This window comes from Sinohyriopsis cumingii, unplaced genomic scaffold (assembly GCF_028554795.1).
Source record: "Sinohyriopsis cumingii isolate HCF-2022 unplaced genomic scaffold, ASM2855479v2 utg001517l, whole genome shotgun sequence".
Lineage (NCBI taxonomy): Eukaryota > Metazoa > Mollusca > Bivalvia > Unionida > Unionidae > Sinohyriopsis > Sinohyriopsis cumingii.
In genome coordinates, this window is record NW_028316009.1 from 752,645 (window position 1) to 771,210 (window position 18,566).

Below are 18,566 nucleotides of genomic sequence, written 5' to 3' on the forward strand. Positions count from 1 at the left end.
AGAACTTCTCTGCAGTAGAGAGAGAGAGAGAGAGAGAGAGAGAGAGAGAAACAATATCTTCAAATAACAGGAACAACTTCGTTAATACAGCAAGCTTGTTGTCCTTATCAAAAGCAGTGACAGCTTCATCATAAGTCTCATTGTAGAGATCATCTGCATCACCAGTTACTTCTGTATCAGCAGCACTTTCAACAATCCAAAGCTTCTAGACTCGGAGTACGGCGAAGCGTAGCTGGCCAATCAGTGGCACAAAGATTTCAAATTTAATAAAACAGAGGAAACAAATAGTAGTATTCCTTTGACCTGACAAGTCGATTTGCAGTGGTTCATAGCAAAAGAGGTTGATGCACTGCAACCTCAAATTTATACCTGCATTTTTCATTTATGACACCAAGCGATCTTGCCAGTGCAAACACAATCCCTTTCCCTACGTAACAGTTCGGGAAAGCATTGTGTACTAAACAGCTGGATGTGATTGACCATAGTTCTTGCTAGACGACTATTGCTATTTCACTGTCAACTTGCTGTGAAGTAACTATGGGAGGTCAATGGCTGATATCAGTTTCAAGAACAAGACAAGCCCGAAACGCGGAATTGAAAAATGTATCCATATATTTAATTAAAAAACCATAATAGCTGAAAAATACGCACCGTTGCCTCAAGTTAAGAAATTTGCCAGGGGCCAATATACGAAACTATCCCCTGCCGTCCGAGCAAACCTATATAGCATATATCCACCGTAAAAGAAACTGAAATTGCAAATAAAGGACTATTTGAAGACATTTCAGTTACTTTTGTAATGTTGAAACATAAGCTATAAAGTTATTCGGAATACTAAGACATCAGCAGTACCATGGCCCTGAATCGTTTTAATTTATTTTCATTACTTAGAGGCACACTTCCTACTCCAGACACAAATGTCAGTTGATAAACGTCAGTAAACGTCAAGAAATCATACTTACCTGGACCAGGGAGTACCGTGATCAGCTAGGCGGTTTCCCCAGGATGAGGCCTTTCCATTGCACTTCGGTTGGGCTGAAACCTGCGATCACCCCAAATGTGGGTGACTCGGGGTCGTTATTTATTAGTGTGGGGGTCTGCGTTCGCGCTAACCCCTGATAATTCAATTAAAAATAACCAATAATCTCAAGCTTAGGACAAAATTAGTCTGGATGTCTCTGATTAGCACGTGCCAATCGATAATGTTATTATTTCTTACACTGCTCTTTCAAGGGGTGGGTACCCCGGGTGGTCTAAATAGCCCACCATTACGGATCGCGGCCATCTCACCTGTCTGCGTGTGTTTGAGTTTCGGATTTGGCCCATGTGGTTATCAGAGAAAGCTTGCCAGTATGTTATCATGGGTCGGGAGTTCTTTCCGTTCATTTTTCTTCTCCCGGGTTCTTCCTCCACCATTTATATTGCCTGCCATGCATAGCCTATCTTGTGCTGAAAAATGGCATTAAACCCTACAACAAACAACTTTCAAAGAGCCATCTCACAACGAACGTGTGAAATATCTTTGAGTAACAGCGATCCAGCATATTTGTGAGAGAAAGAAAGAAAGAAAGAGAAATAAATGGAAACATGCTTACTGGATTCGACGAAAATCAAGTTTTATTTTCACAGAACTTCTCTGCAGTAGAGAGAGAGAGAGAGAGAGAGAGAGAGAGAGAAACAATATCTTCAAATAACAGGAACAACTTCGTTAATACAGCAAGCTTGTTGTCCTTATCAAAAGCAGTGACAGCTTCATCATAAGTCTCATTGTAGAGATCATCTGCATCACCAGTTACTTCTGTATCAGCAGCACTTTCAACAATCCAAAGCTTCTAGACTCGGAGTACGGCGAAGCGTAGCTGGCCAATCAGTGGCACAAAGATTTCAAATTTAATAAAACAGAGGAAACAAATAGTAGTATTCCTTTGACCTGACAAGTCGATTTGCAGTGGTTCATAGCAAAAGAGGTTGATGCACTGCAACCTCAAATTTATACCTGCATTTTTCATTTATGACACCAAGCGATCTTGCCAGTGCAAACACAATCCCTTTCCCTACGTAACAGTTCGGGAAAGCATTGTGTACTAAACAGCTGGATGTGATTGACCATAGTTCTTGCTAGACGACTATTGCTATTTCACTGTCAACTTGCTGTGAAGTAACTATGGGAGGTCAATGGCTGATATCAGTTTCAAGAACAAGACAAGCCCGAAACGCGGAATTGAAAAATGTATCCATATATTTAATTAAAAAACCATAATAGCTGAAAAATACGCACCGTTGCCTCAAGTTAAGAAATTTGCCAGGGGCCAATATACGAAACTATCCCCTGCCGTCCGAGCAAACCTATATAGCATATATCCACCGTAAAAGAAACTGAAATTGCAAATAAAGGACTATTTGAAGACATTTCAGTTACTTTTGTAATGTTGAAACATAAGCTATAAAGTTATTCGGAATACTAAGACATCAGCAGTACCATGGCCCTGAATCGTTTTAATTTATTTTCATTACTTAGAGGCACACTTCCTACTCCAGACACAAATGTCAGTTGATAAACGTCAGTAAACGTCAAGAAATCATACTTACCTGGACCAGGGAGTACCGTGATCAGCTAGGCGGTTTCCCCAGGATGAGGCCTTTCCATTGCACTTCGGTTGGGCTGAAACCTGCGATCACCCCAAATGTGGGTGACTCGGGGTCGTTATTTATTAGTGTGGGGGTCTGCGTTCGCGCTAACCCCTGATAATTCAATTAAAAATAACCAATAATCTCAAGCTTAGGACAAAATTAGTCTGGATGTCTCTGATTAGCACGTGCCAATCGATAATGTTATTATTTCTTACACTGCTCTTTCAAGGGGTGGGTACCCCGGGTGGTCTAAATAGCCCACCATTACGGATCGCGACCATCTCACCTGTCTGCGTGTGTTTGAGTTTCGGATTTGGCCCATGTGGTTATCAGAGAAAGCTTGCCAGTATGTTATCATGGGTCGGGAGTTCTTTCCGTTCATTTTTCTTCTCCCGGGTTCTTCCTCCACCATTTATATTGCCTGCCATGCATAGCCTATCTTGTGCTGAAAAATGGCATTAAACCCTACAACAAACAAATTTCAAAGAGCCATCTCACAACGAACGTGTGAAATATCTTTGAGTAACAGCGATCCAGCATATTTGTGAGAGAAAGAAAGAAAGAAAGAGAAATAAATGGAAACATGCTTACTGGATTCGACGAAAATCAAGTTTTATTTTCACAGAACTTCTCTGCAGTAGAGAGAGAGAGAGAGAGAGAGAGAGAGAGAGAGAAACAATATCTTCAAATAACAGGAACAACTTCGTTAATACAGCAAGCTTGTTGTCCTTATCAAAAGCAGTGACAGCTTCATCATAAGTCTCATTGTAGAGATCATCTGCATCACCAGTTACTTCTGTATCAGCAGCACTTTCAACAATCCAAAGCTTCTAGACTCGGAGTACGGCGAAGCGTAGCTGGCCAATCAGTGGCACAAAGATTTCAAATTTAATAAAACAGAGGAAACAAATAGTAGTATTCCTTTGACCTGACAAGTCGATTTGCAGTGGTTCATAGCAAAAGAGGTTGATGCACTGCAACCTCAAATTTATACCTGCATTTTTCATTTATGACACCAAGCGATCTTGCCAGTGCAAACACAATCCCTTTCCCTACGTAACAGTTCGGGAAAGCATTGTGTACTAAACAGCTGGATGTGATTGACCATAGTTCTTGCTAGACGACTATTGCTATTTCACTGTCAACTTGCTGTGAAGTAACTATGGGAGGTCAATGGCTGATATCAGTTTCAAGAACAAGACAAGCCCGAAACGCGGAATTGAAAAATGTATCCATATATTTAATTAAAAAACCATAATAGCTGAAAAATACGCACCGTTGCCTCAAGTTAAGAAATTTGCCAGGGGCCAATATACGAAACTATCCCCTGCCGTCCGAGCAAACCTATATAGCATATATCCACCGTAAAAGAAACTGAAATTGCAAATAAAGGACTATTTGAAGACATTTCAGTTACTTTTGTAATGTTGAAACATAAGCTATAAAGTTATTCGGAATACTAAGACATCAGCAGTACCATGGCCCTGAATCGTTTTAATTTATTTTCATTACTTAGAGGCACACTTCCTACTCCAGACACAAATGTCAGTTGATAAACGTCAGTAAACGTCAAGAAATCATACTTACCTGGACCAGGGAGTACCGTGATCAGCTAGGCGGTTTCCCCAGGATGAGGCCTTTCCATTGCACTTCGGTTGGGCTGAAACCTGCGATCACCCCAAATGTGGGTGACTCGGGGTCGTTATTTATTAGTGTGGGGGTCTGCGTTCGCGCTAACCCCTGATAATTCAATTAAAAATAACCAATAATCTCAAGCTTATGACAAAATTAGTCTGGATGTCTCTGATTAGCACGTGCCAATCGATAATGTTATTATTTCTTACACTGCTCTTTCAAGGGGTGGGTACCCCGGGTGGTCTAAATAGCCCACCATTACGGATCGCGGCCATCTCACCTGTCTGCGTGTGTTTGAGTTTCGGATTTGGCCCATGTGGTTATCAGAGAAAGCTTGCCAGTATGTTATCATGGGTCGGGAGTTCTTTCCGTTCATTTTTCTTCTCCCGGGTTCTTCCTCCACCATTTATATTGCCTGCCATGCATAGCCTATCTTGTGCTGAAAAATGGCATTAAACCCTACAACAAACAACTTTCAAAGAGCCATCTCACAACGAACGTGTGAAATATCTTTGAGTAACAGCGATCCAGCATATTTGTGAGAGAAAGAAAGAAAGAAAGAGAAATAAATGGAAACATGCTTACTGGATTCGACGAAAATCAAGTTTTATTTTCACAGAACTTCTCTGCAGTAGAGAGAGAGAGAGAGAGAGAGAGAGAGAGAGAGAGAGAGAGAGAAACAATATCTTCAAATAACAGGAACAACTTCGTTAATACAGCAAGCTTGTTGTCCTTATCAAAAGCAGTGACAGCTTCATCATAAGTCTCATTGTAGAGATCATCTGCATCACCAGTTACTTCTGTATCAGCAGCACTTTCAACAATCCAAAGCTTCTAGACTCGGAGTACGGCGAAGCGTAGCTGGCCAATCAGTGGCACAAAGATTTCAAATTTAATAAAACAGAGGAAACAAATAGTAGTATTCCTTTGACCTGACAAGTCGATTTGCAGTGGTTCATAGCAAAAGAGGTTGATGCACTGCAACCTCAAATTTATACCTGCATTTTTCATTTATGACACCAAGCGATCTTGCCAGTGCAAACACAATCCCTTTCCTTACGTAACAGTTCGGGAAAGCATTGTGTACTAAACAGCTGGATGTGATTGACCATAGTTCTTGCTAGACGACTATTGCTATTTCACTGTCAACTTGCTGTGAAGTAACCATGGGAGGTCAATGGCTGATATCAGTTTCAAGAACAAGACAAGCCCGAAACGCGGAATTGAAAAATGTATCCATATATTTAATTAAAAAACCATAATAGCTGAAAAATACGCACCGTTGCCTCAAGTTAAGAAATTTGCCAGGGGCCAATATACGAAACTATCCCCTGCCGTCCGAGCAAACCTATATAGCATATATCCACCGTAAAAGAAACTGAAATTGCAAATAAAGGACTATTTGAAGACATTTCAGTTACTTTTGTAATGTTGAAACATAAGCTATAAAGTTATTCGGAATACTAAGACATCAGCAGTACCATGGCCCTGAATCGTTTTAATTTATTTTCATTACTTAGAGGCACACTTCCTACTCCAGACACAAATGTCAGTTGATAAACGTCAGTAAACGTCAAGAAATCATACTTACCTGGACCAGGGAGTACCGTGATCAGCTAGGCGGTTTCCCCAGGATGAGGCCTTTCCATTGCACTTCGGTTGGGCTGAAACCTGCGATCACCCCAAATGTGGGTGACTCGGGGTCGTTATTTATTAGTGTGGGGGTCTGCGTTCGCGCTAACCCCTGATAATTCAATTAAAAATAACCAATAATCTCAAGCTTAGGACAAAATTAGTCTGGATGTCTCTGATTAGCACGTGCCAATCGATAATGTTATTATTTCTTACACTGCTCTTTCAAGGGGTGGGTACCCCGGGTGGTCTAAATAGCCCACCATTACGGATCGCGGCCATCTCACCTGTCTGCGTGTGTTTGAGTTTCGGATTTGGCCCATGTGGTTATCAGAGAAAGCTTGCCAGTATGTTATCATGGGTCGGGAGTTCTTTCCGTTCATTTTTCTTCTCCCGGGTTCTTCCTCCACCATTTATATTGCCTGCCATGCATAGCCTATCTTGTGCTGAAAAATGGCATTAAACCCTACAACAAACAAATTTCAAAGAGCCATCTCACAACGAACGTGTGAAATATCTTTGAGTAACAGCGATCCAGCATATTTGTGAGAGAAAGAAAGAAAGAAAGAGAAATAAATGGAAACATGCTTACTGGATTCGACGAAAATCAAGTTTTATTTTCACAGAACTTCTCTGCAGTAGAGAGAGAGAGAGAGAGAGAGAGAGAGAGAGAAACAATATCTTCAAATAACAGGAACAACTTCGTTAATACAGCAAGCTTGTTGTCCTTATCAAAAGCAGTGACAGCTTCATCATAAGTCTCATTGTAGAGATCATCTGCATCACCAGTTACTTCTGTATCAGCAGCACTTTCAACAATCCAAAGCTTCTAGACTCGGAGTACGGCGAAGCGTAGCTGGCCAATCAGTGGCACAAAGATTTCAAATTTAATAAAACAGAGGAAACAAATAGTAGTATTCCTTTGACCTGACAAGTCGATTTGCAGTGGTTCATAGCAAAAGAGGTTGATGCACTGCAACCTCAAATTTATACCTGCATTTTTCATTTATGACACCAAGCGATCTTGCCAGTGCAAACACAATCCCTTTCCCTACGTAACAGTTCGGGAAAGCATTGTGTACTAAACAGCTGGATGTGATTGACCATAGTTCTTGCTAGACGACTATTGCTATTTCACTGTCAACTTGCTGTGAAGTAACTATGGGAGGTCAATGGCTGATATCAGTTTCAAGAACAAGACAAGCCCGAAACGCGGAATTGAAAAATGTATCCATATATTTAATTAAAAAACCATAATAGCTGAAAAATACGCACCGTTGCCTCAAGTTAAGAAATTTGCCAGGGGCCAATATACGAAACTATCCCCTGCCGTCCGAGCAAACCTATATAGCATATATCCACCGTAAAAGAAACTGAAATTGCAAATAAAGGACTATTTGAAGACATTTCAGTTACTTTTGTAATGTTGAAACATAAGCTATAAAGTTATTCGGAATACTAAGACATCAGCAGTACCATGGCCCTGAATCGTTTTAATTTATTTTCATTACTTAGAGGCACACTTCCTACTCCAGACACAAATGTCAGTTGATAAACGTCAGTAAACGTCAAGAAATCATACTTACCTGGACCAGGGAGTACCGTGATCAGCTAGGCGGTTTCCCCAGGATGAGGCCTTTCCATTGCACTTCGGTTGGGCTGAAACCTGCGATCACCCCAAATGTGGGTGACTCGGGGTCGTTATTTATTAGTGTGGGGGTCTGCGTTCGCGCTAACCCCTGATAATTCAATTAAAAATAACCAATAATCTCAAGCTTAGGACAAAATTAGTCTGGATGTCTCTGATTAGCACGTGCCAATCGATAATGTTATTATTTCTTACACTGCTCTTTCAAGGGGTGGGTACCCCGGGTGGTCTAAATAGCCCACCATTACGGATCGCGGCCATCTCACCTGTCTGCGTGTGTTTGAGTTTCGGATTTGGCCCATGTGGTTATCAGAGAAAGCTTGCCAGTATGTTATCATGGGTCGGGAGTTCTTTCCGTTCATTTTTCTTCTCCCGGGTTCTTCCTCCACCATTTATATTGCCTGCCATGCATAGCCTATCTTGTGCTGAAAAATGGCATTAAACCCTACAACAAACAACTTTCAAAGAGCCATCTCACAACGAACGTGTGAAATATCTTTGAGTAACAGCGATCCAGCATATTTGTGAGAGAAAGAAAGAAAGAAAGAGAAATAAATGGAAACATGCTTACTGGATTCGACGAAAATCAAGTTTTATTTTCACAGAACTTCTCTGCAGTAGAGAGAGAGAGAGAGAGAGAGAGAGAGAGAGAAACAATATCTTCAAATAACAGGAACAACTTCGTTAATACAGCAAGCTTGTTGTCCTTATCAAAAGCAGTGACAGCTTCATCATAAGTCTCATTGTAGAGATCATCTGCATCACCAGTTACTTCTGTATCAGCAGCACTTTCAACAATCCAAAGCTTCTAGACTCGGAGTACGGCGAAGCGTAGCTGGCCAATCAGTGGCACAAAGATTTCAAATTTAATAAAACAGAGGAAACAAATAGTAGTATTCCTTTGACCTGACAAGTCGATTTGCAGTGGTTCATAGCAAAAGAGGTTGATGCACTGCAACCTCAAATTTATACCTGCATTTTTCATTTATGACACCAAGCGATCTTGCCAGTGCAAACACAATCCCTTTCCCTACGTAACAGTTCGGGAAAGCATTGTGTACTAAACAGCTGGATGTGATTGACCATAGTTCTTGCTAGACGACTATTGCTATTTCACTGTCAACTTGCTGTGAAGTAACTATGGGAGGTCAATGGCTGATATCAGTTTCAAGAACAAGACAAGCCCGAAACGCGGAATTGAAAAATGTATCCATATATTTAATTAAAAAACCATAATAGCTGAAAAATACGCACCGTTGCCTCAAGTTAAGAAATTTGCCAGGGGCCAATATACGAAACTATCCCCTGCCGTCCGAGCAAACCTATATAGCATATATCCACCGTAAAAGAAACTGAAATTGCAAATAAAGGACTATTTGAAGACATTTCAGTTACTTTTGTAATGTTGAAACATAAGCTATAAAGTTATTCGGAATACTAAGACATCAGCAGTACCATGGCCCTGAATCGTTTTAATTTATTTTCATTACTTAGAGGCACACTTCCTACTCCAGACACAAATGTCAGTTGATAAACGTCAGTAAACGTCAAGAAATCATACTTACCTGGACCAGGGAGTACCGTGATCAGCTAGGCGGTTTCCCCAGGATGAGGCCTTTCCATTGCACTTCGGTTGGGCTGAAACCTGCGATCACCCCAAATGTGGGTGACTCGGGGTCGTTATTTATTAGTGTGGGGGTCTGCGTTCGCGCTAACCCCTGATAATTCAATTAAAAATAACCAATAATCTCAAGCTTAGGACAAAATTAGTCTGGATGTCTCTGATTAGCACGTGCCAATCGATAATGTTATTATTTCTTACACTGCTCTTTCAAGGGGTGGGTACCCCGGGTGGTCTAAATAGCCCACCATTACGGATCGCGACCATCTCACCTGTCTGCGTGTGTTTGAGTTTCGGATTTGGCCCATGTGGTTATCAGAGAAAGCTTGCCAGTATGTTATCATGGGTCGGGAGTTCTTTCCGTTCATTTTTCTTCTCCCGGGTTCTTCCTCCACCATTTATATTGCCTGCCATGCATAGCCTATCTTGTGCTGAAAAATGGCATTAAACCCTACAACAAACAAATTTCAAAGAGCCATCTCACAACGAACGTGTGAAATATCTTTGAGTAACAGCGATCCAGCATATTTGTGAGAGAAAGAAAGAAAGAAAGAGAAATAAATGGAAACATGCTTACTGGATTCGACGAAAATCAAGTTTTATTTTCACAGAACTTCTCTGCAGTAGAGAGAGAGAGAGAGAGAGAGAGAGAGAGAGAGAAACAATATCTTCAAATAACAGGAACAACTTCGTTAATACAGCAAGCTTGTTGTCCTTATCAAAAGCAGTGACAGCTTCATCATAAGTCTCATTGTAGAGATCATCTGCATCACCAGTTACTTCTGTATCAGCAGCACTTTCAACAATCCAAAGCTTCTAGACTCGGAGTACGGCGAAGCGTAGCTGGCCAATCAGTGGCACAAAGATTTCAAATTTAATAAAACAGAGGAAACAAATAGTAGTATTCCTTTGACCTGACAAGTCGATTTGCAGTGGTTCATAGCAAAAGAGGTTGATGCACTGCAACCTCAAATTTATACCTGCATTTTTCATTTATGACACCAAGCGATCTTGCCAGTGCAAACACAATCCCTTTCCCTACGTAACAGTTCGGGAAAGCATTGTGTACTAAACAGCTGGATGTGATTGACCATAGTTCTTGCTAGACGACTATTGCTATTTCACTGTCAACTTGCTGTGAAGTAACTATGGGAGGTCAATGGCTGATATCAGTTTCAAGAACAAGACAAGCCCGAAACGCGGAATTGAAAAATGTATCCATATATTTAATTAAAAAACCATAATAGCTGAAAAATACGCACCGTTGCCTCAAGTTAAGAAATTTGCCAGGGGCCAATATACGAAACTATCCCCTGCCGTCCGAGCAAACCTATATAGCATATATCCACCGTAAAAGAAACTGAAATTGCAAATAAAGGACTATTTGAAGACATTTCAGTTACTTTTGTAATGTTGAAACATAAGCTATAAAGTTATTCGGAATACTAAGACATCAGCAGTACCATGGCCCTGAATCGTTTTAATTTATTTTCATTACTTAGAGGCACACTTCCTACTCCAGACACAAATGTCAGTTGATAAACGTCAGTAAACGTCAAGAAATCATACTTACCTGGACCAGGGAGTACCGTGATCAGCTAGGCGGTTTCCCCAGGATGAGGCCTTTCCATTGCACTTCGGTTGGGCTGAAACCTGCGATCACCCCAAATGTGGGTGACTCGGGGTCGTTATTTATTAGTGTGGGGGTCTGCGTTCGCGCTAACCCCTGATAATTCAATTAAAAATAACCAATAATCTCAAGCTTATGACAAAATTAGTCTGGATGTCTCTGATTAGCACGTGCCAATCGATAATGTTATTATTTCTTACACTGCTCTTTCAAGGGGTGGGTACCCCGGGTGGTCTAAATAGCCCACCATTACGGATCGCGGCCATCTCACCTGTCTGCGTGTGTTTGAGTTTCGGATTTGGCCCATGTGGTTATCAGAGAAAGCTTGCCAGTATGTTATCATGGGTCGGGAGTTCTTTCCGTTCATTTTTCTTCTCCCGGGTTCTTCCTCCACCATTTATATTGCCTGCCATGCATAGCCTATCTTGTGCTGAAAAATGGCATTAAACCCTACAACAAACAACTTTCAAAGAGCCATCTCACAACGAACGTGTGAAATATCTTTGAGTAACAGCGATCCAGCATATTTGTGAGAGAAAGAAAGAAAGAAAGAGAAATAAATGGAAACATGCTTACTGGATTCGACGAAAATCAAGTTTTATTTTCACAGAACTTCTCTGCAGTAGAGAGAGAGAGAGAGAGAGAGAGAGAGAGAGAGAGAGAGAGAGAAACAATATCTTCAAATAACAGGAACAACTTCGTTAATACAGCAAGCTTGTTGTCCTTATCAAAAGCAGTGACAGCTTCATCATAAGTCTCATTGTAGAGATCATCTGCATCACCAGTTACTTCTGTATCAGCAGCACTTTCAACAATCCAAAGCTTCTAGACTCGGAGTACGGCGAAGCGTAGCTGGCCAATCAGTGGCACAAAGATTTCAAATTTAATAAAACAGAGGAAACAAATAGTAGTATTCCTTTGACCTGACAAGTCGATTTGCAGTGGTTCATAGCAAAAGAGGTTGATGCACTGCAACCTCAAATTTATACCTGCATTTTTCATTTATGACACCAAGCGATCTTGCCAGTGCAAACACAATCCCTTTCCTTACGTAACAGTTCGGGAAAGCATTGTGTACTAAACAGCTGGATGTGATTGACCATAGTTCTTGCTAGACGACTATTGCTATTTCACTGTCAACTTGCTGTGAAGTAACTATGGGAGGTCAATGGCTGATATCAGTTTCAAGAACAAGACAAGCCCGAAACGCGGAATTGAAAAATGTATCCATATATTTAATTAAAAAACCATAATAGCTGAAAAATACGCACCGTTGCCTCAAGTTAAGAAATTTGCCAGGGGCCAATATACGAAACTATCCCCTGCCGTCCGAGCAAACCTATATAGCATATATCCACCGTAAAAGAAACTGAAATTGCAAATAAAGGACTATTTGAAGACATTTCAGTTACTTTTGTAATGTTGAAACATAAGCTATAAAGTTATTCGGAATACTAAGACATCAGCAGTACCATGGCCCTGAATCGTTTTAATTTATTTTCATTACTTAGAGGCACACTTCCTACTCCAGACACAAATGTCAGTTGATAAACGTCAGTAAACGTCAAGAAATCATACTTACCTGGACCAGGGAGTACCGTGATCAGCTAGGCGGTTTCCCCAGGATGAGGCCTTTCCATTGCACTTCGGTTGGGCTGAAACCTGCGATCACCCCAAATGTGGGTGACTCGGGGTCGTTATTTATTAGTGTGGGGGTCTGCGTTCGCGCTAACCCCTGATAATTCAATTAAAAATAACCAATAATCTCAAGCTTAGGACAAAATTAGTCTGGATGTCTCTGATTAGCACGTGCCAATCGATAATGTTATTATTTCTTACACTGCTCTTTCAAGGGGTGGGTACCCCGGGTGGTCTAAATAGCCCACCATTACGGATCGCGGCCATCTCACCTGTCTGCGTGTGTTTGAGTTTCGGATTTGGCCCATGTGGTTATCAGAGAAAGCTTGCCAGTATGTTATCATGGGTCGGGAGTTCTTTCCGTTCATTTTTCTTCTCCCGGGTTCTTCCTCCACCATTTATATTGCCTGCCATGCATAGCCTATCTTGTGCTGAAAAATGGCATTAAACCCTACAACAAACAAATTTCAAAGAGCCATCTCACAACGAACGTGTGAAATATCTTTGAGTAACAGCGATCCAGCATATTTGTGAGAGAAAGAAAGAAAGAAAGAGAAATAAATGGAAACATGCTTACTGGATTCGACGAAAATCAAGTTTTATTTTCACAGAACTTCTCTGCAGTAGAGAGAGAGAGAGAGAGAGAGAGAGAGAGAGAAACAATATCTTCAAATAACAGGAACAACTTCGTTAATACAGCAAGCTTGTTGTCCTTATCAAAAGCAGTGACAGCTTCATCATAAGTCTCATTGTAGAGATCATCTGCATCACCAGTTACTTCTGTATCAGCAGCACTTTCAACAATCCAAAGCTTCTAGACTCGGAGTACGGCGAAGCGTAGCTGGCCAATCAGTGGCACAAAGATTTCAAATTTAATAAAACAGAGGAAACAAATAGTAGTATTCCTTTGACCTGACAAGTCGATTTGCAGTGGTTCATAGCAAAAGAGGTTGATGCACTGCAACCTCAAATTTATACCTGCATTTTTCATTTATGACACCAAGCGATCTTGCCAGTGCAAACACAATCCCTTTCCCTACGTAACAGTTCGGGAAAGCATTGTGTACTAAACAGCTGGATGTGATTGACCATAGTTCTTGCTAGACGACTATTGCTATTTCACTGTCAACTTGCTGTGAAGTAACTATGGGAGGTCAATGGCTGATATCAGTTTCAAGAACAAGACAAGCCCGAAACGCGGAATTGAAAAATGTATCCATATATTTAATTAAAAAACCATAATAGCTGAAAAATACGCACCGTTGCCTCAAGTTAAGAAATTTGCCAGGGGCCAATATACGAAACTATCCCCTGCCGTCCGAGCAAACCTATATAGCATATATCCACCGTAAAAGAAACTGAAATTGCAAATAAAGGACTATTTGAAGACATTTCAGTTACTTTTGTAATGTTGAAACATAAGCTATAAAGTTATTCGGAATACTAAGACATCAGCAGTACCATGGCCCTGAATCGTTTTAATTTATTTTCATTACTTAGAGGCACACTTCCTACTCCAGACACAAATGTCAGTTGATAAACGTCAGTAAACGTCAAGAAATCATACTTACCTGGACCAGGGAGTACCGTGATCAGCTAGGCGGTTTCCCCAGGATGAGGCCTTTCCATTGCACTTCGGTTGGGCTGAAACCTGCGATCACCCCAAATGTGGGTGACTCGGGGTCGTTATTTATTAGTGTGGGGGTCTGCGTTCGCGCTAACCCCTGATAATTCAATTAAAAATAACCAATAATCTCAAGCTTATGACAAAATTAGTCTGGATGTCTCTGATTAGCACGTGCCAATCGATAATGTTATTATTTCTTACACTGCTCTTTCAAGGGGTGGGTACCCCGGGTGGTCTAAATAGCCCACCATTACGGATCGCGGCCATCTCACCTGTCTGCGTGTGTTTGAGTTTCGGATTTGGCCCATGTGGTTATCAGAGAAAGCTTGCCAGTATGTTATCATGGGTCGGGAGTTCTTTCCGTTCATTTTTCTTCTCCCGGGTTCTTCCTCCACCATTTATATTGCCTGCCATGCATAGCCTATCTTGTGCTGAAAAATGGCATTAAACCCTACAACAAACAACTTTCAAAGAGCCATCTCACAACGAACGTGTGAAATATCTTTGAGTAACAGCGATCCAGCATATTTGTGAGAGAAAGAAAGAAAGAAAGAGAAATAAATGGAAACATGCTTACTGGATTCGACGAAAATCAAGTTTTATTTTCACAGAACTTCTCTGCAGTAGAGAGAGAGAGAGAGAGAGAGAGAGAGAGAGAGAGAGAGAGAGAGAGAGAAACAATATCTTCAAATAACAGGAACAACTTCGTTAATACAGCAAGCTTGTTGTCCTTATCAAAAGCAGTGACAGCTTCATCATAAGTCTCATTGTAGAGATCATCTGCATCACCAGTTACTTCTGTATCAGCAGCACTTTCAACAATCCAAAGCTTCTAGACTCGGAGTACGGCGAAGCGTAGCTGGCCAATCAGTGGCACAAAGATTTCAAATTTAATAAAACAGAGGAAACAAATAGTAGTATTCCTTTGACCTGACAAGTCGATTTGCAGTGGTTCATAGCAAAAGAGGTTGATGCACTGCAACCTCAAATTTATACCTGCATTTTTCATTTATGACACCAAGCGATCTTGCCAGTGCAAACACAATCCCTTTCCCTACGTAACAGTTCGGGAAAGCATTGTGTACTAAACAGCTGGATGTGATTGACCATAGTTCTTGCTAGACGACTATTGCTATTTCACTGTCAACTTGCTGTGAAGTAACTATGGGAGGTCAATGGCTGATATCAGTTTCAAGAACAAGACAAGCCCGAAACGCGGAATTGAAAAATGTATCCATATATTTAATTAAAAAACCATAATAGCTGAAAAATACGCACCGTTGCCTCAAGTTAAGAAATTTGCCAGGGGCCAATATACGAAACTATCCCCTGCCGTCCGAGCAAACCTATATAGCATATATCCACCGTAAAAGAAACTGAAATTGCAAATAAAGGACTATTTGAAGACATTTCAGTTACTTTTGTAATGTTGAAACATAAGCTATAAAGTTATTCGGAATACTAAGACATCAGCAGTACCATGGCCCTGAATCGTTTTAATTTATTTTCATTACTTAGAGGCACACTTCCTACTCCAGACACAAATGTCAGTTGATAAACGTCAGTAAACGTCAAGAAATCATACTTACCTGGACCAGGGAGTACCGTGATCAGCTAGGCGGTTTCCCCAGGATGAGGCCTTTCCATTGCACTTCGGTTGGGCTGAAACCTGCGATCACCCCAAATGTGGGTGACTCGGGGTCGTTATTTATTAGTGTGGGGGTCTGCGTTCGCGCTAACCCCTGATAATTCAATTAAAAATAACCAATAATCTCAAGCTTATGACAAAATTAGTCTGGATGTCTCTGATTAGCACGTGCCAATCGATAATGTTATTATTTCTTACACTGCTCTTTCAAGGGGTGGGTACCCCGGGTGGTCTAAATAGCCCACCATTACGGATCGCGGCCATCTCACCTGTCTGCGTGTGTTTGAGTTTCGGATTTGGCCCATGTGGTTATCAGAGAAAGCTTGCCAGTATGTTATCATGGGTCGGGAGTTCTTTCCGTTCATTTTTCTTCTCCCGGGTTCTTCCTCCACCATTTATATTGCCTGCCATGCATAGCCTATCTTGTGCTGAAAAATGGCATTAAACCCTACAACAAACAAATTTCAAAGAGCCATCTCACAACGAACGTGTGAAATATCTTTGAGTAACAGCGATCCAGCATATTTGTGAGAGAAAGAAAGAAAGAAAGAGAAATAAATGGAAACATGCTTACTGGATTCGACGAAAATCAAGTTTTATTTTCACAGAACTTCTCTGCAGTAGAGAGAGAGAGAGAGAGAGAGAGAGAGAGAGAGAGAAACAATATCTTCAAATAACAGGAACAACTTCGTTAATACAGCAAGCTTGTTGTCCTTATCAAAAGCAGTGACAGCTTCATCATAAGTCTCATTGTAGAGATCATCTGCATCACCAGTTACTTCTGTATCAGCAGCACTTTCAACAATCCAAAGCTTCTAGACTCTTAGTACGGCGAAGCGTAGCTGGCCAATCAGTGGCACAAAGATTTCAAATTTAATAAAACAGAGGAAACAAATAGTAGTATTCCTTTGACCTGACAAGTCGATTTGCAGTGGTTCATAGCAAAAGAGGTTGATGCACTGCAACCTCAAATTTATACCTGCATTTTTCATTTATGACACCAAGCGATCTTGCCAGTGCAAACACAATCCCTTTCCCTACGTAACAGTTCGGGAAAGCATTGTGTACTAAACAGCTGGATGTGATTGACCATAGTTCTTGCTAGACGACTATTGCTATTTCACTGTCAACTTGCTGTGAAGTAACTATGGGAGGTCAATGGCTGATATCAGTTTCAAGAACAAGACAAGCCCGAAACGCGGAATTGAAAAATGTATCCATATATTTAATTAAAAAACCATAATAGCTGAAAAATACGCACCGTTGCCTCAAGTTAAGAAATTTGCCAGGGGCCAATATACGAAACTATCCCCTGCCGTCCGAGCAAACCTATATAGCATATATCCACCGTAAAAGAAACTGAAATTGCAAATAAAGGACTATTTGAAGACATTTCAGTTACTTTTGTAATGTTGAAACATAAGCTATAAAGTTATTCGGAATACTAAGACATCAGCAGTACCATGGCCCTGAATCGTTTTAATTTATTTTCATTACTTAGAGGCACACTTCCTACTCCAGACACAAATGTCAGTTGATAAACGTCAGTAAACGTCAAGAAATCATACTTACCTGGACCAGGGAGTACCGTGATCAGCTAGGCGGTTTCCCCAGGATGAGGCCTTTCCATTGCACTTCGGTTGGGCTGAAACCTGCGATCACCCCAAATGTGGGTGACTCGGGGTCGTTATTTATTAGTGTGGGGGTCTGCGTTCGCGCTAACCCCTGATAATTCAATTAAAAATAACCAATAATCTCAAGCTTATGACAAAATTAGTCTGGATGTCTCTGATTAGCACGTGCCAATCGATAATGTTATTATTTCTTACACTGCTCTTTCAAGGGGTGGGTACCCCGGGTGGTCTAAATAGCCCACCATTACGGATCGCGGCCATCTCACCTGTCTGCGTGTGTTTGAGTTTCGGATTTGGCCCATGTGGTTATCAGAGAAAGCTTGCCAGTATGTTATCATGGGTCGGGAGTTCTTTCCGTTCATTTTTCTTCTCCCGGGTTCTTCCTCCACCATTTATATTGCCTGCCATGCATAGCCTATCTTGTGCTGAAAAATGGCATTAAACCCTACAACAAACAACTTTCAAAGAGCCATCTCACAACGAACGTGTGAAATATCTTTGAGTAACAGCGATCCAGCATATTTGTGAGAGAAAGAAAGAAAGAAAGAGAAATAAATGGAAACATGCTTACTGGATTCGACGAAAATCAAGTTTTATTTTCACAGAACTTCTCTGCAGTAGAGAGAGAGAGAGAGAGAGAGAGAGAGAGAGAGAGAGAGAGAGAGAGAGAGAGAGAGAGAGAAACAATATCTTCAAATAACAGGAACAACTTCGTTAATACAGCAAGCTTGTTGTCCTTATCAAAAGCAGTGACAGCTTCATCATAAGTCTCATTGTAGAGATCATCTGCATCACCAGTTACTTCTGTATCAGCAGCACTTTCAACAATCCAAAGCTTCTAGACTCGGAGTACGGCGAAGCGTAGCTGGCCAATCAGTGGCACAAAGATTTCAAATTTAATAAAACAGAGGAAACAAATAGTAGTATTCCTTTGACCTGACAAGTCGATTTGCAGTGGTTCATAGCAAAAGAGGTTGATGCACTGCAACCTCAAATTTATACCTGCATTTTTCATTTATGACACCAAGCGATCTTGCCAGTGCAAACACAATCCCTTTCCCTACGTAACAGTTCGGGAAAGCATTGTGTACTAAACAGCTGGATGTGATTGACCATAGTTCTTGCTAGACGACTATTGCTATTTCACTGTCAACTTGCTGTGAAGTAACTATGGGAGGTCAATGGCTGATATCAGTTTCAAGAACAAGACAAGCCCGAAACG

At 41.0% G+C, this 18,566-nt stretch overlaps 11 non-coding genes across 11 annotated transcripts; all 11 read left to right on the forward strand.

The window, feature by feature from the left end:
- The first annotated feature begins 954 nt into the window (after positions 1-954).
- On the forward strand, positions 955-1,118 carry LOC149772292 (U1 spliceosomal RNA). The gene has a single exon (XR_016417830.1). It is a non-coding gene; the product is annotated as a U1 spliceosomal RNA (small nuclear RNA).
- A 1,463-nt stretch (positions 1,119-2,581) lies between these two features.
- Positions 2,582-2,745, forward strand: LOC149772293 (U1 spliceosomal RNA). The gene has a single exon (XR_016417831.1). It is a non-coding gene; the product is annotated as a U1 spliceosomal RNA (small nuclear RNA).
- Positions 2,746-4,210: 1,465 nt separating this feature from the next.
- Positions 4,211-4,374, forward strand: LOC149772294 (U1 spliceosomal RNA). The gene has a single exon (XR_016417832.1). It is a non-coding gene; the product is annotated as a U1 spliceosomal RNA (small nuclear RNA).
- Positions 4,375-5,849: 1,475 nt separating this feature from the next.
- Positions 5,850-6,013, forward strand: LOC149772295 (U1 spliceosomal RNA). Its single transcript, XR_016417833.1, has one exon. It is a non-coding gene; the product is annotated as a U1 spliceosomal RNA (small nuclear RNA).
- A 1,463-nt stretch (positions 6,014-7,476) lies between these two features.
- LOC149772296 (U1 spliceosomal RNA) lies at positions 7,477-7,640 on the forward strand. Its single transcript, XR_016417834.1, has one exon. It is a non-coding gene; the product is annotated as a U1 spliceosomal RNA (small nuclear RNA).
- A 1,463-nt stretch (positions 7,641-9,103) lies between these two features.
- On the forward strand, positions 9,104-9,267 carry LOC149772297 (U1 spliceosomal RNA). Its single transcript, XR_016417835.1, has one exon. It is a non-coding gene; the product is annotated as a U1 spliceosomal RNA (small nuclear RNA).
- Positions 9,268-10,732: 1,465 nt separating this feature from the next.
- On the forward strand, positions 10,733-10,896 carry LOC149772298 (U1 spliceosomal RNA). Its single transcript, XR_016417837.1, has one exon. It is a non-coding gene; the product is annotated as a U1 spliceosomal RNA (small nuclear RNA).
- Positions 10,897-12,371: 1,475 nt separating this feature from the next.
- On the forward strand, positions 12,372-12,535 carry LOC149772299 (U1 spliceosomal RNA). Its single transcript, XR_016417838.1, has one exon. It is a non-coding gene; the product is annotated as a U1 spliceosomal RNA (small nuclear RNA).
- A 1,463-nt stretch (positions 12,536-13,998) lies between these two features.
- On the forward strand, positions 13,999-14,162 carry LOC149772300 (U1 spliceosomal RNA). The gene has a single exon (XR_016417839.1). It is a non-coding gene; the product is annotated as a U1 spliceosomal RNA (small nuclear RNA).
- A 1,481-nt stretch (positions 14,163-15,643) lies between these two features.
- Positions 15,644-15,807, forward strand: LOC149772301 (U1 spliceosomal RNA). Its single transcript, XR_016417840.1, has one exon. It is a non-coding gene; the product is annotated as a U1 spliceosomal RNA (small nuclear RNA).
- A 1,467-nt stretch (positions 15,808-17,274) lies between these two features.
- On the forward strand, positions 17,275-17,438 carry LOC149772302 (U1 spliceosomal RNA). Its single transcript, XR_016417841.1, has one exon. It is a non-coding gene; the product is annotated as a U1 spliceosomal RNA (small nuclear RNA).
- Positions 17,439-18,566: the final 1,128 nt, after the last annotated feature.